Here is a 15,423-nt window from a genome sequence, read left to right as displayed (position 1 = left end):
GTAAAGAAAGCATTGCTAAGATCTACCACTGAGAAATATTTTTTATCTGGAGTTAATGAATGCAGTAATGTATGTGGATTTGGGACGTCTGGACTCGCATGTCACACTATTTTATTTATCGGTCTAAGATCCTGAACAATCCTCCACTTTCCTGTGCTGACTTTCTGCACTGGAAAGATAGGTGTGTTGCATGTGGCATCAGGTGCTTCCCTTAATATTCCTGATTTCAACATATCCTGTATTACTGGCTTAATACCCTCTTCAGCTTCTGGTTTCAAGGGATACTGGCGAACTACTGGCAGTTCTTCAGATATTAATTTAACCTTATATGGTGGAAACCCCTTTATAAGTACTACATCAGTCGATGATTGGGACCACAGTTCAGGTGGGACAGCAGCTAGGGCAGGGTGCCTGTTGCTCTCTTTGCTTTCAGCTAGGCCCTATATCTGTCACTTTGCCTCATCCAAATGTGTCTTTGGATGAACTTTGACTATCCACCCTAGAGTGAGTTTCCAGATTCCTGTGTTAGGATCTACTTTCCAGTCAGAGCTTGTTAATGCCTCATATCTCCCTCTTTCAGCACGCTGTATAAAGTTTTCTAATTATTTCCACTGACCCCCCACAGGTTTAGTTAATGACAGATGAGGTGTACTGCCTTTAAACTGTTGAAGCTGTCTTCCTGACAGTATGATTGAGGTGGAGGATTTCCCTGTTTTGGGGTCAACATACAGATGCTGTATGGTAACAGTCTGATTATTTTCTCTGTGAAAAACAGTATCATACTGATAATCTGGCCCTGCAGTATTTTTATATCTCATGGTTACATGGAGTTCAGTATCTAGCATGTACTGTGCCCCCTGGGAGGTTTGTTTTTCTCTGGTTCTCCTCAGCAGTTCTCGAGCTGTTGGTGTGGGGCCTAGATCGAGGGACCAGTAATAATGTGGCTGTGAGAGTTCATTTAGGACTAGGGCATCTTCTTCCACTACAGCTTTCATACCTGTTTCTGTTGATACTATATTTATATGCAACTTTTGCATAAGATCTCTTCCCAACAGGTTTACTGGGCATTTTTGACTTATCAGAACGGGAGCCTGACAAGTACGTTTTGTCTCCGGTTCTGTTATTGTTACTGGTGCACTTAGGTAATGTACCTCTGATGTACCAGCTACTGATCTAACATGCACTGCGGTGTTAGAATATTTTACTCCGAGTGGAGGTTTAGTTAGCACAGTTCTACATGCCCCTGTATCACACAAAAAGCTATATACTTTGCCATTTATTATTATGTTTTTATATGGCAAATCTTGCGTCCTACTTAGTGCTATAAGTTCCAGTGCTGCTTGTATGTCAACTTCCTCCATTTCACTACTGTTTTTCTCTGCTAGTGGGGGAGGAGGTGGGGGCTGTGGCTGTAATTGTCAATTCTGGGTAGAGTTGGGGTTATACACCCGCTTTTCATTACATTCTCTTGCAAAATTTCCTGGCTCATTGCAGATCCAGCAGTTTTCATCTCTTGCGCCAGGGTTTTGTAAAATTGTCCTACATTCTCTAGCATAATGCCCTATTTTTCCACACCTCAGACACACATTGCTCTGTGTGTAACTGTGTCGTGGCCCTCCTCCTCCTCCTCCTCCTCTGTGACCTCTAAATCCCCTCCGTCCTCTTTGCCCGCTTGCCCCTGAGCGATGCAAAGCCATTAAACTGACTTGCATTCCAAACATATCTGTCTTCCTATCTCGTTGTGTTTCATGAGCGTGCTGCGCGTATTCTAAAGCTTGTGTAACAGTTCCTGTATTTTGATGAACCCAGTGTTTATCTATATACCGTCTGAGTTCAATTCTAAGGCCTTGCAAAAAGGCTCTCTTCAACTGTTGCTGATAGGCTCCTGCCTCTGCTTCATCATATGGTATAGCAGAGTTTGCTCTAAAAACACGTCTCATCCTATCCAAGAAATCTTGTGGGTCCTCTTCCTCCTTCTGTTTGCATTGTGAGATTTTACCATAATCTGCTGTCTGTATATAAACTCTTCGAATTCTTTCAAAGAGTAAGCATAAGGCGTCCCTTAAATCTGGTGAATTATGTGCTAGTATGTCACCATTGTCATCGCATCCAGTGAAACCTCCTGCTACTCTGCACCAGTGATGACCAAACAGCTGGGTAAAACACTGGAGCATCTCTCTGCCATTAAGATTAAAACTTCCTCTGAGTTCTGTAATAGCGTCTAGAAATTCTTCCACGCCTTCTTGTATCAATGGGATACTTTTTAAAGCAGCAGTTCTGTCTTCCTATGTCCATGGTCTATATACTAGAATAGTTGGCGGCTGTCGGTGATTAGTGTCACCTATGTTTGGATTTGCTACCTCAACTAGAGGGAATGTGTCTCCCTCTAAATGTATTTCAGATGGATGAAATTTTTGTTCGTGAGCCATTAACGCTTCGCCTGGGTATATGCTGGGGGTAGTTTTCTTATTTTGACTCCTAGTTCGCACTCCTGTGTCCCACCAGGAATTAGGAGACCAGGGCTCACTAGAAGAGCTCTGTTCTTCTGTTTTAGAAGGATTACTTAATTTTTCTTGCTTACTTATAGGAGTTTTAGGAACAGCTCCTTCTATCTCTCTTTGCTGTGCTCCAGCTGCCTGCCCTGCAGCTGTCTGCATGGCACGGGGCTGAACACCTCGCTGTCTGGATGCGACCACTGTTTCCTCATGTGGGCGCACCAAGACTGCGGCTGTCAGCTTCTCCTGTCGCTTCTCCTTCTTATCTCGCCTCTGAATGTTTCTTAATTTACTGTGTTCCAGCCATTTGTCTGAAAATTTATACTCAACCTTTCTCTTTTCCTTTTTAGTTGGTTTCTTGGTTTTTATTATTTCTAATTTTAAATCCCTTTGCAATTTTAAGATATCGTTAATATTTAGTTTACCCAAGAAACCGTGTTTTTTGTTCCATCTATGACAGATCATACCTGCTCCTTTTTCATAATTCTCCATAAACTTTACATCCCCTTCTAAGTTAGTTAGTTTACTTTGTTTCTTCCCCATGATGTTTAATTTTAGTTCACAATACTATAAATGTCCCAAATAGAAGTTCACTGGCATGAGATTCAAGGAGAGGACATTAACACGCCCTTCTACTGCGACTAATTCACAGCGGTGTTAATTTTCTGGGATTAAACCCGACCTTTATCTCCAAGAATCACCAATACGTCTTTCTATTCTGGGCAAAAGAAAACACAAGACCAGCAGAATCCTAAGATTCTTCCAAAATGCTTAGTCTTTCAAACACACAAAACAACACTCACACAGTTAGTATTTTAACATATTTATGTCCCTTCAGCAATATGTATGGTCGACCTAGTTTAGTTGATGAGCTCCCTTTATTATTTAACACTTAATTTCATTCCCTTCCGGCGGAATGTTACCAACCAAATTATCCAGTTCACTTTACGGCGCCTAGTCGTTTTTAATCTCTTTACGGCGAGATAACTACCTAAATTTATCACTATTTCTTTGCGGCGAAATAACACCTTTCCAATGCAGTCTCCTTTCGGCGACACACTACCAAACGACTTGTAAATACTTTTCTTCTTTCATTTATATAGCGCTTACTCTTATCTCATGTACTGTATTTTAAAACTGTCTCACCTCGGAGTTGACTTCTAGGTGACTCTGTCGGACCTCCAGAGTCACCCGGCGCCGAGTAAGACAATAATCCACCGGCCAGATGCGAACGTCACACACCGGGACTTTCAGCCACCAGGCCTAAATGCGGCTGTGCGGCAGAGCTTAACTCGACGTCAGGCTGCTCCCGGAGATCCGCCAGTCACTGCAAAGAAAGATAAAATCAGTTTAGTTCTTATAATATCCGGCTCCGAAGGACCAAATTAATTATAGGTATTATTTAGTCAACTCAGAGGTAAGGAAACGACACAGTCAGTTATACTTGCGGCAAGGGTAGGTCACACTCTGCAGTGCAAAACTACAAAGTATTAACACTCCTCCCTCTTTATTTATACATGCTTGGTCACACACAGTTCAAACAACATTCAAGGTGTGTGTGTGTGTGTGTGGGGGGGGGGGGGTCAGAAAGGTTAGGGTTCATGTGTCTTGATTTTAGAGAAAGGAGTGAGGATTGGTGCCAGTCCCTAGATGTTGCTGATAATAGCATAACTCACCCTTCTCTCTTATCTCTTTGTCTATGACATGTGGGGGAAGAAAGCACTTAGCAGACACAAGTGATAAACAATATAAAAATATAAAACGTCATAAAAACCCTAACACATGGTTAAAGCCAAACCTAGATTTTGTAGTTAAAGGGTATAATAGTATCAGAAGGGATAGACAAGAGGGAAGTGGAGGAGGATGTGGAATATTTATAAAAGAAGGAATACAATATCAGATATTAGGAAATGGGAAAAATTTAGAGGCTGCACGGTGGTGCAGTTGGTAGCACTGTTGCCTTGCAGCAAGAAGGTCCTGGGTTCAATTCCCAGCCTGGGGTCTTTCTGCATGGAGTTTGCATGTTCTCCCCATGCATGCGTGGGTTCTCACCGGGTACTCTGGCTTCCTCCCACAGTCCAAAGACATGCCTGTTAGGTTAATTGGTCACTCTAAATTGCCCTTAGGTGTATGAATGAGTGTGTGTGTGGTTGTTTGTGTGTTGCCCTGCAATGGACTGGCGACCTGTCCAGGGTGTACCCTGCCTCCCGCCCATAGACTGCTGGAGATAGTCACCAGCTCCCCCACGACCCACTACGGAATAAGTGGTAGAAAATGACTGACTGACTAAAAAGTTTGAATACATAGTAGTTGAAATTTACAATAAAAAAGAAAAATGTAAGATAATAAATTTTTATAATCCATGTAAAATATTATCATTCGAGTTGATGGATGAATTAATGGGGTATTTAGAAGGAAAAGTAATCTGGTGTGGAGATTTTATTGCTAACAGCACATTATGGGGGAAATGTAATGATAAAAATGGACAAGTTATTGAAGAAATAATGAAATAAAAAATTTGGTATGTATAAATGATGGAAGAGGAACAAGAATTAATGTAAAAACAGGTACAGAGTCTGTGATTGATTTAACAATAGTATCAAATTGTTTAGCCAATAACTGTGAGTGGGACATTGACAAAGATACAACAGTAGGCAGTGATCATTACCCCATTAAAATCATAACAGGAATATTAATAAATAACAGGAATACAGAATTATATAAAAGATGGAACTTTAATAAGGCTGATTGGGAACATTTTAAATATTTAAGTCAAAAGAAATTGGAAGAAATAGATGAGTCAATTGACATAAATAGTTTAAATATAAATATTTGTAAAAAAATCTTACAGGCTGCAGAAGAATCAATAAAAAAAGGAGGAAGAAAGAACGATAAAAAAATTGTGCCATGGTGGACAAAAGAATGTAGTGAAATAATAAAATTAAGAAATAAAGCATTTAAAATGTTAAAAAGTAACCCAATTTATCAGAACCTAATTGAGTACAAATGAAAGCAAGTAAAAGTGAGAAAGATCATTAAGAATGCAAAAAGAGAATATTGGAGAAACTTTTGTAATACTGTAGGGACACAAAAATTTATCAAATTTGGAAAACAATTAAAAGAATGAAGGGTATTAGAAAAAAATATGGATATCCTATATTAAAAATAGATAATACAACTATAACGGAAGATAAAGAAAAAGCAGAAATATTAGCTAAAACATTTAGAAAAATTCATAGTTCAAATAATATTAGTGAAGAAGGAAAGAAAGGTAGGGAAATCATAAAGATGAAATATAAAGATTTAATGCGAAATAACGTAGATACGAATATATTAATAAATGAACCATTTACAAAAGGAGAATTGAACTTTGTTACCAGGAAAACAAAAAATACAACACCTGGAAAAGATCAAATTTACTATACAATGATAGAACATCTCAATGACAAAGCAAAAGACAAAATATTATAATTATACAATAAAGTCTGGGAGGAGGGAGAGCTACCAGGAAGCAATAATTATTCCAATAGCTAAACCAGGAAAAGATAACACAAAACCAGAAAATTATAGACCGATTGCCTTAACATCAAATATTTGTAAAATAATGGAAAAAATGATTAATTATAGATTAACATATTATTTAAATATTAATGGATATATATCTAGAAATCAAAATGGGTTTTGAAAAGGGAGAAGCACAAATGACTGCATTATGTTTAGAATATGAAATTAGGAGAGCACAAATAAACAAAGAAAATGTAGTAGCTGTATTTTTCGACATAGAAAAAGCATATGACATGATGTGGGTTGAAGGATTATTAATTAAATTAAATTAAATGGGTATTACTGGAAAAATGTTTAACTGGATTAAAGATTTTTTATCAAAGAGAACAATACAAGTAAGAATTGGTCAAGAATTGTCAGGTAAATATATAATAGATATTGGTACTCCTCAAGGAAGTATTATAAGTCTGTTATTGTTTTGTATAATGATAAATGATGTATTTAAAAATATTGGTAAGGAAGTCGGTTGCTCACTATTTGCAGATGATGGAGCTATATGGAAAAGGGGTCGTAATATCAAACTTATTGAAAAGAAAATACAGGATGAAATTATTAGAATAGAACAATGGGCAAATCAATGGGGATTTAAGTTCTCAGTGGAAAAAACAAAAGTAATTGTGTTTACACAGAAAAAGAAAAGAGAAAATATCAAACTAAAATTATATAATCAAGTTTTAGAACAAGTAAAAAATATAACATTTTTAGGTATATGGTTTGATGAAAAAATTATATGGAAAGTACATATAGAAAGAATCATAGATAAATGCCAAAAAATATTAAACATTATGAGATGTATGGCTGGTATTGATTGGGGAGCAGATCAAACATCATTAAAAATAATTTATACAGGATTAATGAGATCAAATATTGATTATGGAAGTATAATTTATGGATCAGCAGCAAACACACATCTTATAAAATTAGACGATATACAACATCAAGCTTTAAGAATTTGTACAGGAGCAATTAGAACCAGTCCAATAGCAGCACTTCAGGTAGAGATGGGAGAGATGCCATTAGATTTAAGAAGGAAACAGTTAGCAATAAATTACTGGATAAACTTACAAAGCAATAATCCGGATCATCCCACACGTGATATTTTAAAACCATGCTGGGAAAAAGAAAAAAAAACAAGTTAAGAGTTTTGGTTGGATTATCAATAGTATAGCAGAAGAATTTCAAATATATGAAAAAGAAATAAGTTCAATGTTGCCTTTGCCAGTAGTGCCACCGTGGCTGTTACCAGAAGCAGTGGTGGATATGGCATTGATGGAAAAGAAAAAGGATACGAAATGTAGATTAGATTCAAGTATAATACAGGAATATATAAACAATTACTATCATTATGTCCAGATTTACACAGACGCATCAAAAACAAATGAAAAAATAGGAGTAGCATTTGTAATACCAGAATTTAAAATAAAAGTAGGAAAAAGAATTACAGATGGATTATCGATATATTCAGGAGAATTATTAGCCATATTGCTAGCAGTACAGTGGGTGGAGGATATAAAACCATTGAAAACAATAATTTGTTCAGACTCAAGTTCAGCATTATTAAGTTTAAAACATCATTCAGAGGGTAGACCAGACATTTTGTTGGAAATAAAACATACTTTATTTATTCAAAGAATGGGATTAATATTAGTGTTTTTATGGGTACCAGCACATGTAGGAGTTGGAGGGAATGAGATGGCGGACAGGATAGCAAAGAAGGCAACACAGAACCATATTAGCTTTATAATTAATATTAGTAGGTCAGAGGCAAGAAATATAATTAAACAGAGAATCAGGAAAGTGTGGCAAAAAAGGTGGGATGAAGAGAGGAAAGGAAGATGGTTTTACAGAATCAACAAGGTAGTAGGAGAAGTAAGAACAGGAAGAAGGAGCAGAAAAGAGGAAAGGTTAATTACAAGATTAAGACTTGGACATACAGGACTTAATTCTACATTGTTTAAAATAACGAAACATAATACAGGAAAATGTGATCATTGTGGAGAGGAGGAAACAATAGAACATGTAATAGTGAAGTGTCAAAAATATGAACAAGAAACAACAATTTTAAGGAAAGAATTTGTAGGTATTAAAGAAAATTTTATTTTGATAGATACTTTGTAAAGAAGTTTAGGTAGCAAACATATTCAAATTATAATTAGATTTTTCAAAAACACTAAATTAATAAATAGAATTTGATTGTTGTAATAGTAAATAAGATTTAAAACCATGAAGAACCACACTCCATATCAGTCGGTGGCGGTAATGCACATCATAAAGTTATTTGCCAACCGCCAATAAATAATACAAGAAGAAGAATGCAAGCAGAGGTTTTTTATGTCTGTGCACCACCTGTGTAAAATCTCCCAGTCCATTAAATCGAACACACCTTGGCAACCGTTCTGTTTCGTAGGTAAGTGCGCATGCGCTCTCGTGTAGCGTATGTGAAATCTCTGGTCGTGTTTTCGAGTTGTACTGTGTTGCTGTAATTCAGCAGAATTACCTGAACCACAACTAGTTTCTCTCCCTTTGCTTTTCACTGGGGTATTTAGCAGCGAGCAGACAGACATTAAATGTAGCGGTGCTCGTTTTAAAGGCTGGCTGTTCACAAAAACCTCGAGCTCCGAGGAGAGAGAAGCAAAGAGCATTGAGGCTCCAGGATAGCAGAACAGTTCAGAAACTATTTGGAATGAAGGGAAAAAAAACTATATTTATGTTTTAGACTGTCTATTGGTAAGCGGATCTGATATTCTTTGTGTGCTTGTGAATTTGTGCAGCCGTAACTGGTTCTGGATGAGGGCTTCATAGCAGACCGCCACAGAATCTTTTAGTGGTACGCAGTACAGCTCACTTTCACCCCTGCATGTAGTGTACCTGCATTGTCACACTCAGTTACCCTGTCTGTGATGTTGAAAAACGTCCCAAATTTCACTGTGGGGATTGTGTTTTCAGAGTGATGTGAAGTGCTAGTTTCTCCCTACACATTGTGTTTTGCATTTACACTTGAAAGTTCAACAATAACTTCCTCTGACCCTCCATGTGTCCTCTGCATGACTTGTGACAAACTACAAACACAACCTCTAGAGGATTTCTTTCAAATGGCTTTCTTCTTGCCATTGTACCATGAAAGCCAGATTTCGGTAATGACTAGAATTGTAAGGCGTATTCGTCACTTCCTGTTTTCGCTGTTGCACTTGGTGAATTGTTTGGTGTGTGAAGGCTCTCTCATTTGATCTGATTTCTCTCTACTGTGATATCTCTTGTTCTAATATATAAGCACGTTAAAACACATACTTTCTGTTGCTACTTTTAACGTTTGGGGACTCTCCATGTCTTACATGGTTTTTCTAGTAGTGGTAAGGGGTCGCTAGCTTAGCTTTAGCTCCACCATGGCTACCCGTTCTGCTGTTTCTCTCTCTGAGTCTTCTCCTTTCTCCTCCTCTCTCTGTCAGATGTTCAGTTACTCCTCTGCCTCCTTTAGTGATAATGGGACGTGTAATAAATGTAGCATTTCTGTAGCTTTGGAGGCGAGGGTGTCGGAATTGGAGGCCCTGCTCCGCGCTGTTGAAAAACCAGCAGATAGCCGAGGCCCCTTAGCCAGCGCGGAGCCACCGAGGGTAGCTCCCCGTAGCTGTCCTCCAGCAGAACCCACGCAGCCGGGGCCTCAGGTCGGCTGGGTGACGGTACGTAGAAAGCATAGTCCTAGATCCCAGCCCACAGGTCACCACCAACCCGTCTGCGTTTCTAACAGATTTTCCCCGCTTAGCGACACACCTGCTGAGAAACCAACTCTGGTAATTGGCAGCTCCATAGTCAGAAATGTGGCACTAGAGACACAAGCAACCATAGTCAAATGTCTGCCATGGGCTCTGACAACCCAGGGTTCAGACCAGGAAGCAGGGTCGTAGTTTAACACTCCCCTCTGCAGCTTCTGTACTGCTACCCACCCATTACCCTATTAAGACAGTGTCTCGCCTACGGCCAAAATTGAATAGATTAAAAAATAATCTAAAAGGAGGAAATCAGGAAAATCTAATAACAATAAACACAACTCAGACTAAAAAGAAAAATAAAACAAATGTGGCTTACTGAACATACAATCTTTTTCTTCAAAGACTTTGCTAGTTAGTGACCTGATTTGTGACAATCAGATTGATTTATTTTGCCTCAGAAACCTGGCTGCTGCAAGAGGATTATGTTACTATAAATGAGTCAACTCCTACTAATTATTTAAATTTCAACATTCCTCGATATACTGGGCGTGGAGGAGGAGTAGCAACCATCTTTCAGTCGGATTTATTGATTAGTCCCAGACCAATCAATAGCTACAACTCTTTTAAATATTTAATCCTTAGTTTTCCTCATCCAAATTGCAAAGCACTAAAACTACTTCTGTTTGTTGTTTTGTACAGTCCACCAGGCCCTTACTCTCAATTTTTAGATCAGTTTTCAGACCTTTTATCTGATTTAGTGTTAAATACAGATAAAGTTATTATAGTGGGGGATTTTAACATTCATGTTGACACTGAAAGCGATAGCTTAAATATAGCCTTTAATGCTATCTTAGACTCAATTGGCTTTGCTCAAAACATTAACAAACCTACCCACCTTTGTCTTCATTCTCTAGACCTTGTGCTGACAAATGTGCTGACATATGACATAACAATATTTTCTCATAACCCTGTCCTGTCTGACCATTTCTTAATAACCTTTGAGTTTAATTTAACCGAGTACTCCACACCTAAAATAAAATTTCATTATAGTAGATCATTATCAGACAATGCTCTAATAACCTTTAAAGAATCTGTACCATTTTTTAATTTCTTCATTATCACTGAAAAACACAGTGGAGGGCAATAATTTTGTTTCTTCCCCTTCACAAATTCATTCTCTTGTTCATAGTGTTACTTCATCATTGCGTGATGCATTAGACAATGCAGCCCCCTTGAAAAAGAAGGTAATTATTCAAAGGAGGCTAGCTCCCTGGGTTAATTCAGAGCTGCGTACTTTAAAGCACAATGTTAGAAAATTGGAGAGAAAATGGCGCTCTACACACCTAGAGGATTCTTACTTAATCTGGAAAAATAGCCTACTGTTGTATAAAAAGGCACTTCACCAAGCTAGAACAGCTTATTTCTCATCATTAATAGAAGAGAACAAGAATAATCCTAGGGGGGTAGCAGACTTCCCATGATGCCACTGTCTGAATAAGAGCACCCCCTCTCCAACAAGGCGACCTCTTCCACTGTTCCTCTTTGCGGGACCAGGATCGGAGAGACAGCGCGCTGATGTCTCTTTGCTGGCAAAAAGACATAACTCTTCAACTGGATCCAAGAGTGTCATAAGATCACGCGATCATATGCACAAGTTAAGCCTGCAGAAGCACACTGTCCCAGAGAAGTTCCCCCTATAGAGAAGCAGTCTCTACGAAGCCGAGCGGAGCGGTCTCCCAGTCTGGAAGGAAGACAGCAGAGACCGCATCACCGTGGTTACGGTAACATGCAGTGTGGTTAGCGGACAGAACGGGCCATCTTTCATCCACAGCCACGGAGGTTAGTTAGAAGCTAACCGTTTGTTCACAGACCGGCCGACAGAACAGCCGCCACTCCCCACAGCTAAGGAGGTTAGCTTGGTAGTTTAATTGGATTGTTTTAGCATAGTAAAGAGTTTGTTGATTGAAATATGTTTGACTTTGAGTTGACTTATTTTTGTTAATAAATTCTTGTATTTTAAGAAATTGTGCAGAGTTTTTGCTGTTCAATAATGTCAGAGCTTGTCTCACACCTTTCTATTTTGTCCTAATACCATCGCCTTACTGGGCTGGTATTCACAGGACAACCCTTAACAGACCGAAATATTATTTGATAAAATGTCAGTCAGTCATTTTCTACCGCTTATTCCATAGTGGGTCACGGGGGAGCTGTTGCCTATCTCCAGCAGTCTATGGGCGAAAGGCGGGGTACACCCTGGACAGGTCGCCAGTCCATTGCAGGGCAACACACATACAACCATGCACACACTCATTCATACACCTAAGGGCAATTTAGATTGACCAATTAACCTAACAGGCATGTCTTTGGACTGTGGGAGGAAGCTGGAGTACCCGGTGAGAACATGCAAACTCCATGGAGAAAGACCCCTTGCCGGGAATCGAACCCATTACCTTCTTGCTGCAAGGCAACAGTACTACCAACTGTGCCACTGTGCTGCCCCATATTTGATAAAATATTAATATTAAATATTAAATAATATTCTCAGATTCATAATCCCAACATCAGTCAATCACTTAACCTGGATGGCATTAAATTGACCTCCGGTAATAATGTTAAAAACCTTGGTGTTATTCTTGACCAGGACATGTCATTTACATCCCATATCAAACAGGTTTCTAGGATTTCCTTCTTTCACCTCTGGAACATTGCCAAAATTAGAAATATCCTGTCCAGGAGTGAGGCTGAAAAACTAGTCCATGCATTTGTCACTTCAAGGCTGGACTATTGTAATTATTTACTATCAAGATGTCCACAAAATGCAGTTAAAAGCCTTCAGCTGATTCAAAATGCTGCAGCAAGAGTTCTGATGCATATTAAAAAGAGAGGTCATATTTTTCCTATTTTAGCTTCCCTTAATTTGTTCCCTGTTAAATCCAGAATAGAAATTAAAATTCTCCTCCTCACATATAAAGCCCTTAATGATTTAGCTCCATCATACATCAGAGATCTGATTGTTCCATATGTTCCTAACAGAGCACTTTGTTCTCAGACTGCAGGTTTACTGGTGGTTCCTAGAGTCTCTAGAAGTAGAATGGGAGGCAGATCCTTTAGTTATCAGGCTCCTCTCCTGTGGAACCAGCTCCCAATTTTAGTCCGTGAGGCAGACACCCTGTCTACTTTTAAGGCCAGGCTTAAAACTTTCCTTTTTAATAAAGTTTATAGTTAGAGTGGCTTAGGTTATCCTGAGCTATCTCTGTAGTTATGCTGCTATAGGCTTAGGCTGCTGGAGGACTTAATGACCAGTTTCACTCTCTTCGCTCCATTCTCATACTACTCTCCATTTTTGCATTATTTGCTGTTATTTCAGCTTTTAACTTTATGTTCTCTCTCTTTTCTCTTCCTAGAAGCTACCTCTGGCCTGACTCTGTGTCTACCTGTGACACCTTCATGGAGGGGGGGCATCATCCAAGCTTCTGTTGGCAACAACTTAATGCTCACCTTCTACTGATGATACACTTGGCCCTGTCTTTCAGTGTATAACCCTGTCTCTCCTACTGACTGAGCTTTTACTGTGAATAACTGTATGTGCTCTCTTGCATACTCTAGCCTTGAAGACTGGCTCAGAGTTTATCTGTTCTTTCTTCTAGGTAAAATGACTAAAGGAACTACATGAATTAACATTTACTTTTCCTTCCCATAGAGGAAAGGAAGGACTCCTGGATCAGTGCTTCTTTGTTCTCTTTGTGTCTCTGCTCTGTTCTCTCAAACCCTCAGTTGGTCGTGGCAGATGGCCGCTCACACTGAGCCTGGTTCTGCTGGAGGTTTCTTCCTGTTAAAAGGGAGTTTTTCCTCTCCACTGTCGCTACATGCATGCTCAGTATGAGGGATTGCTGCAAAGTCAACGCCAGTGACTGTCCACTGTTGCTACATGCTCATCTGGGAAGAGGGAATACTACAAGTCACTGACTGGATGCAATCTGCTGGGTTTCCTTAGATTGAAAAACTTTTTATCCAATTTGAATAAATAACTGAATTTGACTATACTGTTCAATGGTTAGCTGTTAATTGGAATGCATGTGCCTGACTTGAAATCTGTATGATTTGATTGAATTGACTTAGCCCATTTTAAAGTTACCCACCTTTCACACAATGTAACAGGAAACAACACTCTCCAATTAGTCTTACCTCTGCCTTCCTCCCTTCTTGTTGGTTGGAGTAAGGGAGAGTCAGGTTTAGCCTAAACCGGCTCAGTTATGGTTGAGGTGCAAACACACCCTCCATTTCTGCTACCTGTGCGTCCCCTTCTCTTTTCCAATGGTTATAATCAGTCTGATAGAAAGAGGTACCCCCAATCCTTGTGGTTTTTAATATAACAATGGCCACCAGTGGGTTCTAGATGGACACACTTTATCAGTGTATTATTTTACTTAGTACCCCTACACATACTTGTTGGAATAATTGAATAAAGATTTGTCTTATATTGTTGTTATTCTTTAACTTGGCTATTTGATCTTATAATCATTCAAGATGTGTGTGAGTAAATGATCTGATGAGTTGTCTGCAGGCAAAGATCATAAATTGGAGCTAAGGAAGCAGTCCAGTTGAGGAGGTCATAAAGATGAAGGCTGATTACACTGAACAAAAGGCACAACTGACCCTGGAAGCTGAAAGAGGACTGTGGAAATATGTTGTTAATGGATAAAGCTGTTTATGACTTGTTTATGATGCAGCTGTTTTCCCATCCTTTAGAGATTAATGTTTTTGTAAACTAGGGACCCCCAAAAGACAATAAAAAGAAGGAGCGGTTAGATGGGTTTCAGAACGGTGGAGAGTTTGTAACTGAAAGCAACTCTGACCGTCTCTCCTCGCAAGCGAGTAAAATAACTAATACTTTGTCTCTCTCTTCTTTTTGTGTTGTTATACGTATTGTTAGGTTGTTTAAACCTGACAATACCCCATTCTAAAATGGCCAAACTAACACTCAGTAGTTTAATCTAACCTCCCCAACAGCCCTATATCATTTCAAACCCTTTGTGAAGTGCCTTGAGACGACATGTGTTGTGAATTGGCGCTATATAAATAAAACTGAATTGAATTGAATTAAATTTATGGATTGCTCTATTATAGTTGTTATGTCAATGGGTTCTTCCACATGAACTGTGGATCTCTGCAGCTCCTCCACAGTTACAGAGGGCCACTTGGCTGCTTCCCTGATTAGGGATTTTTGGCCTATCAGTTTAGATGGATAGAAATGTCTTGGTAGGTTTGCCATTGTGACGTCCTCTCTTCATATTTGAATGGTGGACTGAACAGTACCTCATCAGATGTTCGAAGCTTGGAATACTATTTTTTGACCTAAGCATGCTTCAGACTTCTTCATTACTTTATATTTGTCTAATTCACTTATGTTTGCTACAAACTTGTTCACAAAAAAGCTGCATTTATACTGAGATTAAATTACACAGGCAGACTACCAATTATAAAAACTGCAACAAAACCAGGAGACCACAATCAAATCTTATATATAGCATGCGATTCAGAATGACACCTCATGAAGAGTAGAACAGATACAAAATGATCTAGAATGAGTAAAAATCACAAAGTGGCTTAAAGGATAATCAAGGACAGTGTTTTGTATGCTTATTCCTTTCTTTAAA

This window comes from Girardinichthys multiradiatus, chromosome 22 (assembly GCF_021462225.1).
Source record: "Girardinichthys multiradiatus isolate DD_20200921_A chromosome 22, DD_fGirMul_XY1, whole genome shotgun sequence".
NCBI classification, from domain to species: Eukaryota; Metazoa; Chordata; class Actinopteri; order Cyprinodontiformes; family Goodeidae; genus Girardinichthys; species Girardinichthys multiradiatus.
This window is presented reverse-complemented; position numbering follows the sequence as displayed.